Source organism: Camponotus vicinus, unplaced genomic scaffold (genome assembly GCF_025532165.1).
Source record: "Camponotus vicinus isolate PSW18456_S1 unplaced genomic scaffold, iyCamVici1.0 SCAF_5, whole genome shotgun sequence".
In the NCBI taxonomy this organism is placed as follows: Eukaryota; Metazoa; Arthropoda; class Insecta; order Hymenoptera; family Formicidae; genus Camponotus; species Camponotus vicinus.
This window is the reverse complement of record NW_028141977.1, coordinates 8,631,970-8,645,665: the sequence shown is the minus strand read 5'-3', so window position 1 is coordinate 8,645,665 and position 13,696 is coordinate 8,631,970. Positions and strand designations below refer to the sequence as shown.

The following is a 13,696-nucleotide window of genomic DNA, read 5'->3' as shown; positions in this document are numbered from 1 at the left end:
TGAGGAATCATCAACGTTGGCTGTATCCGAAGATTCTTCATTCGAGTCATTTAGCAAAGGCGCGCTCGCATTTCCGTCTTCATCGTCGTTATCTTTGATTGTTATATTTTGTCCTACCCATACTTCTTCTTCTTCGACTTCCTCTTCTTCTTCTTCCTCCTCTTCTTCTTCTTCGTCCGAATCGAGGGACATGGATTTATTCTTGGTGATAGCCGGAACGATGCCATCAGCGTAGAGGAGATCTTGTACTTCGTAAAGACTTCGCTCGATGCTTGGACTCTTGTACAATAAGTTTCTCAGCTCCGGAATGTCCAGATCCTGAACGTGAAGAAGATTTTGTTCAATATTTAGGAGACTTTCCTCGATCTGTACCAAACATTGTTCGATATCGCAGCTTGTCTCAGAGTCTTGCTTATTCTTTTCTGATTGACTGGCATTGTTCGTCTCACATCCTTCGTTGTTCTGTTTTCTCGCGGTACCGTCCTTGAGATCTTTCGACGTGATTTGAGACTTTTCACTATGATTTTCTGACCACATTTCTGAGGGCCAGGGAGCCATTAGCGAAGCTTGATGTTGCGTTTGACTGTCGTAAAAAACGCGATAGTTGCTATGGCTGTTGGCTATCTCATAATTCGCGCCTTCTGCTCTAATATCCCAGGCTGAATTATCACTTTCTGTATTCTCCCTGTAATCTCGATTTCGCATATCTGCTACAGGATCGCCGTTCTTACCATGGCTATTCGCCACCGCGTACGTTGATGTTACGTCAAGATCGCGAGTCGCATTGAAATTATTTCTGGCGCTCTGGTATCCCGAATATAACTCTGTGTACTTGCTATGGCTGCTCGAGTCTTGATAGGCATTTCCGTGACTATTCGCGAGCGGATATGTCGCGCCAAAGTCAAAATCATGCCGGAATCGTCTCGAATCACTTCTCTTCAATCGTTTGTATATTGACCACTCGTGACTGCCAGTATCTCTGTCACAGTCATCGTCATCGTCGTCGTTGTATTCAACAGCGTCTTCGGGATACGATAATTCTTCTGCGTCGATCTCGGGAACTGAAGGGCCGAGATTCCTGTCGTCGATCAAGATGTAATCGTCCATCACATTTTCGTCGAGATCGACCCATTTTTTGGAACGATCTTTGGCGGCTCTTCGACGTCGCTTTCCGGAACGATTGCCTTCGGGATATCGTCGTCGTTCGCGTATTGTAGGATCGTGTACATGTATTTGCACCGGGCAGAGGACGTCGGGATTCCTCTCGGCGTTGTCACACAGCCCTGGCGGTGTCGTTGTCACCAATGGCGCCGCTTCATCCAGGAGATTATCTCTGGACCCGCGGTATCGATAGCCGGGACAGGGTGTGTCAACCGGTGAATGCGAGAGAAGATTGACGTAACCACCGGCGCCTCTGCCTACGAGTGATCAGGTACTGATCGATGGATTCATCTGATCGTGAATTACAGCTGAGTCTTGGCTCTCGTTCAGCGCTTCGTTACTCGATCTTAGACGATGCATGTTGCATATTACCTGTTGGTGAATACGTAGAAAATAAAAATGAGAATATCTATGAGTGATTTTTCATGGCTTATATAATAAACAAGATAGCAAGCTAAAATATATTTTATTTTTCCAAAAATATTTGAATATTTGCTGTGAGTCTCTATGCATTATTACATGAGCTTATTTGTACACATTATTCAAAATTTCATTATTAAAATTACACAACAATGTATAGCAATTATACAGGGTTTGCCAAAAGTGTGGAAACCCCTTAATATTTCGAAAAATACGCATTTTAAAAAAGAATGTTTCATACAAAAGTTATAGGGTTTTATGTGGCGCATTACACAGCAACATTATTATGACCTCGAATAGCGTTGTCAAGGTTATGTGAAGGTCACCTCCAACTTTTTAAATGGGACACCCTATATGCTTTTGCATATTCTTGTAGCTTATCTCGAGAGCTTTCCAAAACACTATAATTAAGTTAGTTTTCATTAAGTACTTTCCGAGTTATGAGGCTTGAAATCATTTCTTAATTTTACATAAACCATAAAATATCTAGTAAAATATTCATTTTTCGATTATCTTACCTTAATACTTTTATGTACAAAATAATGAGAGGAATCAATTGGTGTAAAGAAAAAACATAGTTGTTTCTAAGAAAAAATATGTAATTTGCAATTAACAATTACATATTTTTTTTTTAAAACAACTATGTTTTTTCTTTACACCAATTGATTCCTCTCATTATTTTGTACATAAAAGTATTAAGGTAAGATAATCGAAAAATGAATATTTTACTAGATATTTTACGGTTTATGTAAAATTAAGAAATGATTTCAAGCCTCATAACTCGGAAAGTACTTAATGAAAACTAACTTAATTATAGTGTTTTGGAAAGCTCTCGAGATAAGCTACAAGAATATGCAAAAGCATATAGGGTGTCCCATTTAAAAAGTTGGAGGTGACCTTCACATAACCTTGACAACGCTATTCGAGGTCATAATAATGTTGCTGTGTAATGCGCCACATAAAACCCTATAACTTTTGTATGAAACATTTTTTTTAAAAATGCGTATTTTTCGAAATATTAAGGGGTTTCCACACTTTTGGCAAACCCTGTATAATAATTAGTAATAAAGAAATAGATACGTTAATATTTGATTGTTACTAAAAGAAAATAAAAATGTTTGCGGCTCTGTAATACGCATTTTATTAATTACGAGTTGGAACATATATTAAATATTTTTGAGATTTTCAATGAAACATTATGTTATATTTATCATTTTATTTTCTGTCTTCAAAAGAGTTAGACATTTCTTTTAGAAAGCACAAAAAAATACTTAGTTACTTTATTAAAATATATTGTTATTATAGTTACACACCTTTGGAGGACTTATCCTAATGTCTCTAAATTCTTCCGTGAACGTTAGAATATAAGCGCAAAATGCCATTGCACAAAGCCATTCGGTTACCGTGCTAGCTACATGTAATTCCCACCCGCCGTCTTCTTTGTACCATTTCCGAGGATTCGTTCCTAGTATAGAGTAAAATTTAAATGTTAATGTAATAAGATGTAAAATAGAAAATAAACGGACTAACCTTTATAGGCGAGATGGGCCAGCACGCCTGTGATGAGGATCACGAAAAAGCACACTGTACAGAAGGTCGATAATGCTGTGCGAAAATGCGCGAGTCGTAACGAGCATCCTGACGGGTGCAAGTAAAATGAACATACGGCCTGTAAAAAAAATTATTGTGATTTATATGCATATTACGAAAACTTTATGTGTGTTTAACGTAAATACTTTGAGAAAAAGATAATGTTGAATCAACAACATCAATATATAATTGGAATTTATTTTATTAATTCAATAACATTATTAATCAAATCAATACACTATGATACTGATTTTTTATTTGATTAATAATGTTATTGAAAATAAATTTTAATTACACTGATGTTGATGATTCAACATTATTTTTTTCTTGTGTATAAAATATAAATATAAATATATAATTCTAAGACCATTTTTTGAGAAAGAACAAAGTCCTTATAAAACATCTCGTTAATTTTAAATTTCGTTTCTTAAATTTATGAGTTTATAAATTCATTCGGCGGTAATTTTATTCCTATATAATTTTAATAATTTCATAAATTATAAGGCTGTTATATTCTTTAAATATCATCTAGTGCCATGTGTAATTAAATCTTGATATCAAGAAGTATTTAGCGAAATCACTTGCTATGAATAGTGACCTTCTAATACGAACCTGGGTCCAAAAATACGCGGTACCACCTCCAAAGCAAAGCACTGCGCCGATGAGATGAACTACAATTACTGAAGTTTCTTGAAAATTGGCGACAATGGATAGACCAGCGGTTGATGTGAGACCGAATATTAAGGCCCAATGATTCCACTTCGGCAAGGAAGTTGGTGAACCAAAGGTGTTGGTGCATTCTTTAACTTGGAAATATCTTACGTAGATCATAAAAAACACTGCAACATATAAGTGACACAGTTGTATTTTATCGAATATTTATATATTATGAATGTTTATTAATAATAAACATATATATAATAATTTTTTTGTTATCGTAAAATTCTTAATCTCTCTTATCACATCATCACTTTTTAATTGCACATCGAAACTTTGTTGTTTTTAATACAATTGAAAAAATTGCCCGTTATAAATTGCTACTTGAATATTTCTGGACAATATTAGTAGTTGGCATGATATAAAATATATGTATGCATCAAGGGTGTCATTTTTGATAAAAAATATCGTGCTATTTTACTTACTGAGAATAGCAATTAGATTGACAGTTTGAGAGAAAATGCAACTTTCTGGTGCATAAGTTGCTGCATCGGAGATGTAAGGAAAACCAGCTTCCACGTGTCCTAGTAAAACAGCGATTACATATCTGCAAATTATGGATATAAAATAGTCTTTTATAAAAATTATTTATTATTATTACTTTTATATAAAAATTACTTATTATTTATTATTAAATTCCATTAACAGAACTAAAGATAAAAGTATAAAAGTTTAAGAATTATTTTAATGCTTCTTTTTTATTTATATCAAAAGAAAGTAATAATGATAATAATAATATAAAGGCTACAAAGAAATAAGTAAATATATGTATATGTAATATATTAATATATAAGTGTAGTATATGACTATAAATTGGATGATTTGTTAAATTTAAATATAATAATATTTGAAAAATTTATTTTTGATGCGGAAATTCCATCAAAGTTCCAATCAATCCTGCTTACCGAAAGAATAATAATTAAATACTAATAGGTAAATAAGACAATAGTAGATATCAAGTTGCTTTAAAAAATATATACATATGAACCTATTAATATATAAATTTCTTAATGATTTATAAACACGATTAGATTTACGTTAAAATGAAGATCGTAGGTAAGGAGATAAAAACGGCGATAGGCAGATAATGTAGATTAGCAAAGAATTCTTGTTTGTCCATGATTTCAATGTCGTTGTCAATGTTAAAGCCGGTAATGTTGATGTTAATCGTCGACGTCTGCGATCGACACCGTTATCGAAAAGAGTCTTGCGTCGATGCAGCCGCCGACGAATTACGATCATTCATATTCCTTGTTGGCTATTCATAGGCCTTTTTGTCTCTTCGTTATGTATCAATCTCTGCAACGTCTAAATCGACGACAGCACTGTGATTCAATTGCCATTAATATTCCCTCAATGAGTTCTGCAAGAGAAATAATTGTCGTTATTTTTTTTAACAAACAATATATGATTTTATAATATATTGCAATTAATTTTATTTGTGCGAGAGAGATAAGTGATACTTCTATGTTTATGATCGACAATAATTTTCACTACAAATGTGATTTACGAATAATATTTTTAAATAATTTTTTACGTAGCTTAAATAATATCGTGAAGATTATATAACATCGTGTTTTTTACATACTGTTATGTATTATTTGAAGAATTATATAGCTGTAAAATGTAATTATATAATAAATTATGCGCAATTTTACATTCTCTCTTATATAATTTCATGTAATTCAGTAATTTACAACGCTATATTTTCTAATAAAAATTTAACCGACTTTTTTCTTAAATGCATATTAAGTTATAAATTTTGAAAGCGATAAAAAACATTTTTATTTTCATTAAATGCATTTGTAATGTCCGCAATTTATGAATTTATCTCTCAGTTGCCACGTACATTAAATACATCAATCATTTTGTCCATGACTTTATCCTTATATCGAAGAATTCCCTTTGTCATTTCTTGCAAATCATAATCGGAATAGCCGGAGGAGCTGCTAAGAAAGCTTACGTTTGCGATATCTTTGATAAGAAATTTGGGAAGTTGAAGTCATCTTTGAGAAGAAGTTTAACTCTTTTATGTGGATATAAGAAAACAGATTTTAACATTAAAATTTTATCATAATTAGTAACCATTTGAAACTGATACCTTTTTGACTTAATTTTTAATTTAATTTTAATCATACATATTTGCTTCTAGTGGCACAAGCAGATTTATTATTACTAATATTATAATATTATTAAGTATACATTAATTTAAACAATAATTTAATTACATTACATAAATCTTTGTCTCTTCTATTTCGAAGATTTATAATTAAGTTTTATAATAAAATTTATAATTAAGCTTTTACATCGAACTAATTTTGTAATTTGAATCGAGATTTTTAAAAATAGTTATTTAATAAGATGTGAATTATCATTAAAAGTAGGTATAATAAAATATATGTCAATAATAAAAATTATATAAATTATTATAATAATAAATAATGAAGTTTCACACACAAAGATAACAGTTTCAAGTGGTTGAAATGGAAATTAAAAGACATCAAAGCAAACATATATTGAGGAAAATGTCAAAAAGAGAGAATTTTTTAAATATAGGAATATAACATCGTCAGTAGTACATGTGTGGCAACAAATAGAGTCTACACATTGTGGACTTTACACAGCCTATACTAATGAACACCTTGATAAATTCGATAATAATGACAGTCATAATCTATTGCGCATTAGAAATTCATACTGAAAAGATTGCAAGAAGACTACATTATGCTTATGTAAATAATACCGTGCTGATAATAACGTTTGCGACACGTCACGTTTAATGAACGTGCGAACTGTCACACGGGCGTTGTCTGCGTGAAACAGTGAAGCGTGCGGTTAAGCGAAAAGCTACACATACAAGATGCAAGCGGATATGACAAACTAGAAATCCCCAGTTAAATAACATTTTCCCGTTGTCGCTTTCCGCTCGTCATACTAAAAATAAAATGAATGAATGATATATCGGTGATATTTATAATAGAGCGTGCAACAGTGCGAAAGAGATAGTTTATACATTCGTGTTTACTGTGTTATTATGATACGCACAGTTATAGAAAAAAGATTTCGTTAATTAATTTTCTATTATTATTTCCGTGTTATTTGAAAAATTAAAATTGAATTTGCCATAAGACGCACTCGACGACACATCGGGCAACGCACAAAGAATTTGCACCCTGAAAACAATGGATCCCTCCCGTTCCTTCTCTACTCCTTCATTCGTAGGGTTGCCGAGACTTGTCGGAGTCGGAGCTCTTCGTATGATATATTCACTTTGCGAAGCATATATATATCGGAAGTTGCGGCGAATAGAATTTTACGCGCAATTAGAAATTTTAGGTGAGAGAGGCGCACTTGTCAGCTGTCTCGTTTGAATTTTTTCGAAAGGCAAAACTTTGTAGGATTGCGTTGGAACTCGTCGGGAAATGTGAAGGCTATGACCCGTCGAGGTGCGCGATCGATGTTGCGTCAACGAAAACGACGCTCTCGGCAGCTGCGCCGCGTCGGACCGTCGTCGCCGGCGCTGTCGGCGTCGTTACTGTCTGACCAGCACATTCGCCAACGACTATATCTCCTACCACATTCTCAGCACGTTTTTCGTCACTATGATGTGTTCGTCGCTCGCACTCTTGGGCTTAATAGCGATGACTATTTAAAAACAAAGTTATCAATTCAATGTAATTTTGTTTAAATCGAGAAAGAGTGAGATTATGCCATAATTTGCAAAAATATATAAATTAAGCTAAATATATAGGAATACATGTGAGTCTTGAATTCTATAATATTTTTTATGCAAAATTAAAGTTAATTAAAATAATTTCAAGATTATCATTCTTTTAGAAAATAAGAATAGAAAATTTAAACTTTCTTTCTTATTGCAATATTAAAACAAATATAATAATTATAGGATTACTCCATTCTGTTCATATCCCTTGATTTTACATTAAATCATTATTGGAGAAGCAAAATAAAATAAAATAATTTTTATTTTATTTTTAAATTTAAACTCTTTATTAAATATTTGTGCAATTATTATTCTTATTGCTAAATTGGAAAATATAACAGTAAAATTAAGATAAACAGGATAAAGATTTATTCTTTCGAACATTTGAAAAACTCAAAAAATTGAAAGATAAAAAATTGTATAATAATAGAAAGTGTTTATATATAATATACAAATATACAACAAAAATTACTTACAAGTACTAGTATTGATATTGTTATATCCAGTTGTATCTATAAATATTCAAGTATTTTAGCATATATAGCACGTGTTGCATATTAGCACGTATTGCATGTTATCGATAATTTACTTTCATTCGATAGATGCGATTCCTTTTATTATGAAAGGAGATCTTATCATATGATAATATCAGTACGATTCCTATCATTTATCATTAACTTTGAATTATTGAAATTAAAAATATCTTTGGTGAATTATTTGATTAGTATTTTCTTTTTTTATAAATAGTTTCTTGTATATGTTACACACAATGTTTTTATTAAGTGAATTGTTTTTTAATGAGATGTATGTAAATAGCATGTAAATTATATATAATCATATATATATATATATATATATATATATATATATATATGTATATATATTTTAAATAATTGCAAATATCTATATTACATGATACATGAATTTTTTAATTTTTTTTGTCTTTCTTTCGAATTATAGATCATCTAAAGAGACCTTTAGATATAACAAAATAATTATCATATAAACATATACTTTTTAAATATTCTCCCCGGTTAATCAATTAATTACAGAAAGTGATATTATTTTCCAAACATTTTTGGAAGAATATCTATTGATATTCTTTTAAAAATGTTGGAACAACAGAGATTGTGTTGATGTATAAATTATGTTAAATATATTATATTTATTTTTAATTTTTTTATTTTTTCTTCTATTTTTAAGAATTAAGAAAATTATTCTTTATAAACAATATTACAAATATATAAATGGTCAAAATTATATAAAGTCATTTATATTATTATTACATATATGGAAAATTATAAATGTCAAAAAGTAATCATATATGTAATAAATTATTCTTACAGTATATTTCTTGTTTAATAAATATTTATTAAGAAAAATTTATAACAAAAATTATTATAATGCAGATATTAAATAAAGAATGACGACAAAAGATAATTTTTCTTTATCTTATTTGATGTAATTTCAGATTATTTTATAAAATAAGTTTTATTATTATATATATGTTTGTATAAGAATATAATTGCACACATTAATATAATAATTAAAGTTATTAAAACAGACGTTGATTGCTGTAATTAAGCTTCATAATTACTTATAATTGACGATATGAATCTTAAATTTCTTTGTTTGCATTTGCGCTATTCTGATATGATGTTTCGATTTTTGATAATTGCATATAATTATCTCTCACTAGCTATATAATTATAACGTGTTTTACAACTGTATTTAAATTAATAGTATTGTTAGAGTAGAATAAAGTTTTAAGGAAGTGAAAGTCAAAGTATATAACACATATAATTCTTTTCTTCTTATTTGATAGTATTATACATAGCTTCCCCTTAATAATTTTTCAGTATTATACATAACATTCTTAATAATTTTTTTGTGTATTTTGTTTTTTACAGATGTAGAAAATTTACACGTCATTTTTAGCTTTATGGCATGACTTAATTATTGCTTTTTTTGACACATTTTGCAATATGTATATATATTATATGCAATATATGTGTATATACATATATATATATATATATAACATCTTGTTAATTTCTCATTGCTTTATTATTTTTTTTACGATAATGTATGGTAACTGTCAGAGATATAAGATATATTAGAGAGATAGAATATTGGACTAAATATAGTTAAGTACTATATAACTAGCGGAAGCTTGACAAGTTGATGTAGAGAAGAAATTATGTGTCTTGTGACGTTGTCGCTTCTGTTTTGTGCGACGTCGCTGTATTCTCGATTTTATCCAAATACATTAACTAAAACAAAATTATTTATAAAATTAATGCGTGGAACATATATTTTTGTCATACATTTCATTATCTATAATTATAATTTGTTGACAATCATGCAGAAAAATAAAAATAAATGTGTATATACAAAATGCTCACAATCACAGTCTCTCTTTGTAAAATACAAAATTCTTAGTTCTTAATAAATTCGAAATTAATTTTTTCTTGACAAGCAAATATCAATATACGAAGGGGTATTCAAAAATAATAAGTATACAAAAACTTAACAGTTTACCAAAAAAATTAGTGGCCTTCATCAATTTCGAAATCCTCCATGACATTTGTACAACTATTTCAACGCGATGTTAATGATCAGAAGCACTGGAAATCGTTCTCAGTGTCTTATTTAGCAATATCTAGAAATCTTCTCTATTATATCGAATATTTAAAATCGCGTTGGGATTTTTGCATAAATGCCGCAGGGAATTATTTCAAGGATGATGAAGAAATCAATTTTTTGGCAAGCTGTTAATTTTTTATACATAAATTCTAGTTATTTTTGAGTACTTCCATGTATATACTTTTTTATTTAAAAAACAATTCAAACAATTTTTGATAATTAAAATTTTATTTTGATAATTAATTTATTACTGTAAATGTATATAGAGAATTTTATTCTGTAATTAAATTTAATTCAATTTTAATTTAACTAGATTTTACAAATAATAATAACAATACTTAATAATAAATATTAAAAAAGTTTTGATAGAAAATAGTCTTTTAAGTTCTGAAATTTCTAAAGAATTTAATCAAAAAATTTGTAGCAAAAAAGACATACACAGTAGCAGTAAATATCATATAAAATTATTCATTAGAAGTTTATGAACTTCGGGAAAGAATTTAACAAATGCAAAGAGAGCCGATATTTTAGCGTAACTTTTTAAACGAAAAAAAAATCACTACTATGGTAATTAATTGTGATACCGTAACTACAGGGTCTTCAAAGTTAATTAATCGAAATTCCAGAACGAATGTCAGAAGAAATGCGCAGTAGACTATCGCGAGAATCCACTCGCATGTAGTACTCGCCACATGCCAGCCCCAACCACCGTCTGCTGGTAGCCACTTCTTGTAATCATTACCTGCAACAAGTTAAATTCTCATTTTATTTATTCTTAGTACTTATTTACTGTCTGAGCATCTTATAATTAAAAATATTTAAGCTATAGCATTTTAACTTTATTTAATGATAAGACTAATTTTTTAACGATTTTATTTAAGTATGTATGATGTTAAAAATATTATATATGAGTACACATTAGCGTTTGTACACAACTTTTAAATGATATGAACTTTGAATGATAATCTAGCTGTTTTGCATATGAATGATTGCGGAATCTTGATGAGTATATACTTGTTATAACGATGAGTTATAATTTATAATACTCATTTGCTTACCTTGAAATTCAGACATCGAGATATAACCAGGAATGATTGTAGCAACCGTCAATATCAATGTGAGAGCCGAAAGAATTGCGCGCACATAAACGACAATCGTGCCGTTCAGAGCTGGCACCATTTTATAACTCAAATATGTCTAAAATAATTATAATAATTATTTCATGACGATAAAATTATTTTTTTTATATAAAAGTTATCCATTACTTCTAGCTACTTTGATACTGCTTTAAAGATAAATGTTTAAACGATCATTGCGTCAAAAAATGGTTGCAATATTATTGATAAATTAATGTTTTTCGCGAGAATACCTATTTTGGTATAATAATCCATATTATGATGTACCTGAAAACAGAAATAGAGAGTACCAGCAGAGAAGCAAGTCATCGCTCCCACCATGTGAGCGGCGATTACGCGAGCCTCTTGAAAATTGGCGAGTATGTCTAGACCGAAACAAGCGAGGATACCACAGCATGCGGTCACTGTAATAATTCTCCTGCTTACGAGATCGTGACCTCTTTCTATTTGCCATTGCAGTACTTGTCGATGCCTAATGTAGACGCAGCATCCAACTGTAGAAGATGCAAATCGAATTGTTCTTTTATATCTAAACAGAATTTACCTAAAATCATTTTTCTAATTCTCTCTCTTTTCCTTTGTTTTTCTATTATGCTGTTTGTGATATTATTTATTTATTTTCTATTTTATTGCTATTTGAATTATTTTTGTTTCTAAATTTTGTATTAAGTATTTTCTACAGAATTCTTTTATATTTGTGCGTATTTAGCAATAAATCTTATTTAGATTTCTTCTTCATTTTAACTTCTATTTTTTTAACTATTTTGCAAAATCTAGATCTTAAAGTATGAGATAAATCTAATTTAATCTCTGACTTTGAACGTATATACATACGTAAAAGAGCTGCAATATTTAGGCACTGTGCAAATATGCAGGATTCCGGTGATAGTGTGCCGGTCTCTGATATATAAGGGAATCCAGGTACCACATGGTCCCATTGCACTGATATAGTGTATCTGAAACATGAACCATTCATAAACTATAAACGTGTGGTATGAGTGTATAAAACGCTTGCATCAAGTTTCTTCGATTTTCTCAACCGCTCGCAGAGCTCTTTTATGATTAACTTTTCATCGTTAATAATTCTGCATTTGCTATTCAAACAGATATTTTAAAATACAGGATAACAGTAATATAATTTAGTTTTATGTAAAATAATTTATCCTTTATTTCTAATTAATCGATTTACGTACATATTTAGAATATTTAGGCCCAGTTGCACCAACGTTATTTTAGCTTTAAACGAGACTTAAATATATGTCTATCTTTATCTTTCTTTCTAAATAAATAAAGACAGACATATATTTAAGTTTTGCTTAAAGCTAAAATAATGTTGGTGCAACCGGGCCTTACTTCTTTAAAATTTTATATATTTTTATTTTAAAAAATAAAACTCTTTGTAAATATTACAAATTGCTGGTATAATTTATTTTAACTAGAATAAAGTAAGGTAAAATTTAAACCAATTAATCTTTTTCTAAAAGAATACTACATGTGTTATTCATATAAAAAGATATATTCTAGTATTTTTGATATGCAAATCTTATAATTAATATAGTATTTTGTATCAATATAATATTTAATTTTCTTTCAATCACAATATTATTTTCAATGAAAAACATAATCTTCAAAATTTTATATTACATGGATGTCATCAGAGTAATTTGCATACATTTCTGTGATTAGATTCTGATCAAGTTTTCAAGATTCTCTGAAAATAAATAAAAAAAGCATATTAATTGGATTTTTGTCGGATTCATTGTCGATAATGATTGGCATAATCAAACTTGATTTAATTGGTATTGACTTTTCGTATCACATTTAACATCTAATTTTGAAAAGGAATTATTGATTGACAGTACAAACGAGATATAAATCAGTTAAGACTCATTATGAATAACACAAATAGCGATTAGGAAGTTAACAAGCTAATCGCAAAGTTTAAATGCTCGAGGAAAATTGTTTCAGAGACTGTAATAGTTCAAATTTCAATTTATACTGAAAAATATATTTCTAAAAATATATATCTTTGCTCTCTACTATACTAAGTGCTTTTAATAGCTTGATTTATCATTCTCCATTGAAAAAGTGAAGACTTACGTAATTACAAACGTCACGGGAATCAAAATGAAGAGACTCAATGGTAATACGTGTAATTTCCCATATGCCATTCTCGCTTTATCACCCTTGGTGCTGCAAGACACGGTCGTTCTTATCACGCGTTGTTATCGGTTCGGTGCGTCCTATACCCGCACCTGTACACATTCTTCATCGAGAATCAAGATTGGTGGCGATGCGATAGCTT

General features: G+C 29.7%; 1 long non-coding RNA gene across 1 annotated transcript; it reads right to left on the bottom strand.

The window, feature by feature from the left end:
• Nucleotides 1-5,259: 5,259 nt before the first annotated feature.
• Nucleotides 5,260-7,411, bottom strand: LOC145971613 (uncharacterized). The gene is made up of 3 exons (XR_014438904.1): nt 7,024-7,411; nt 5,738-5,914; nt 5,260-5,505 (listed from the first exon to the last, which is right to left on the bottom strand). It is a non-coding gene; the product is annotated as an uncharacterized LOC145971613 (long non-coding RNA).
• Nucleotides 7,412-13,696: the final 6,285 nt, after the last annotated feature.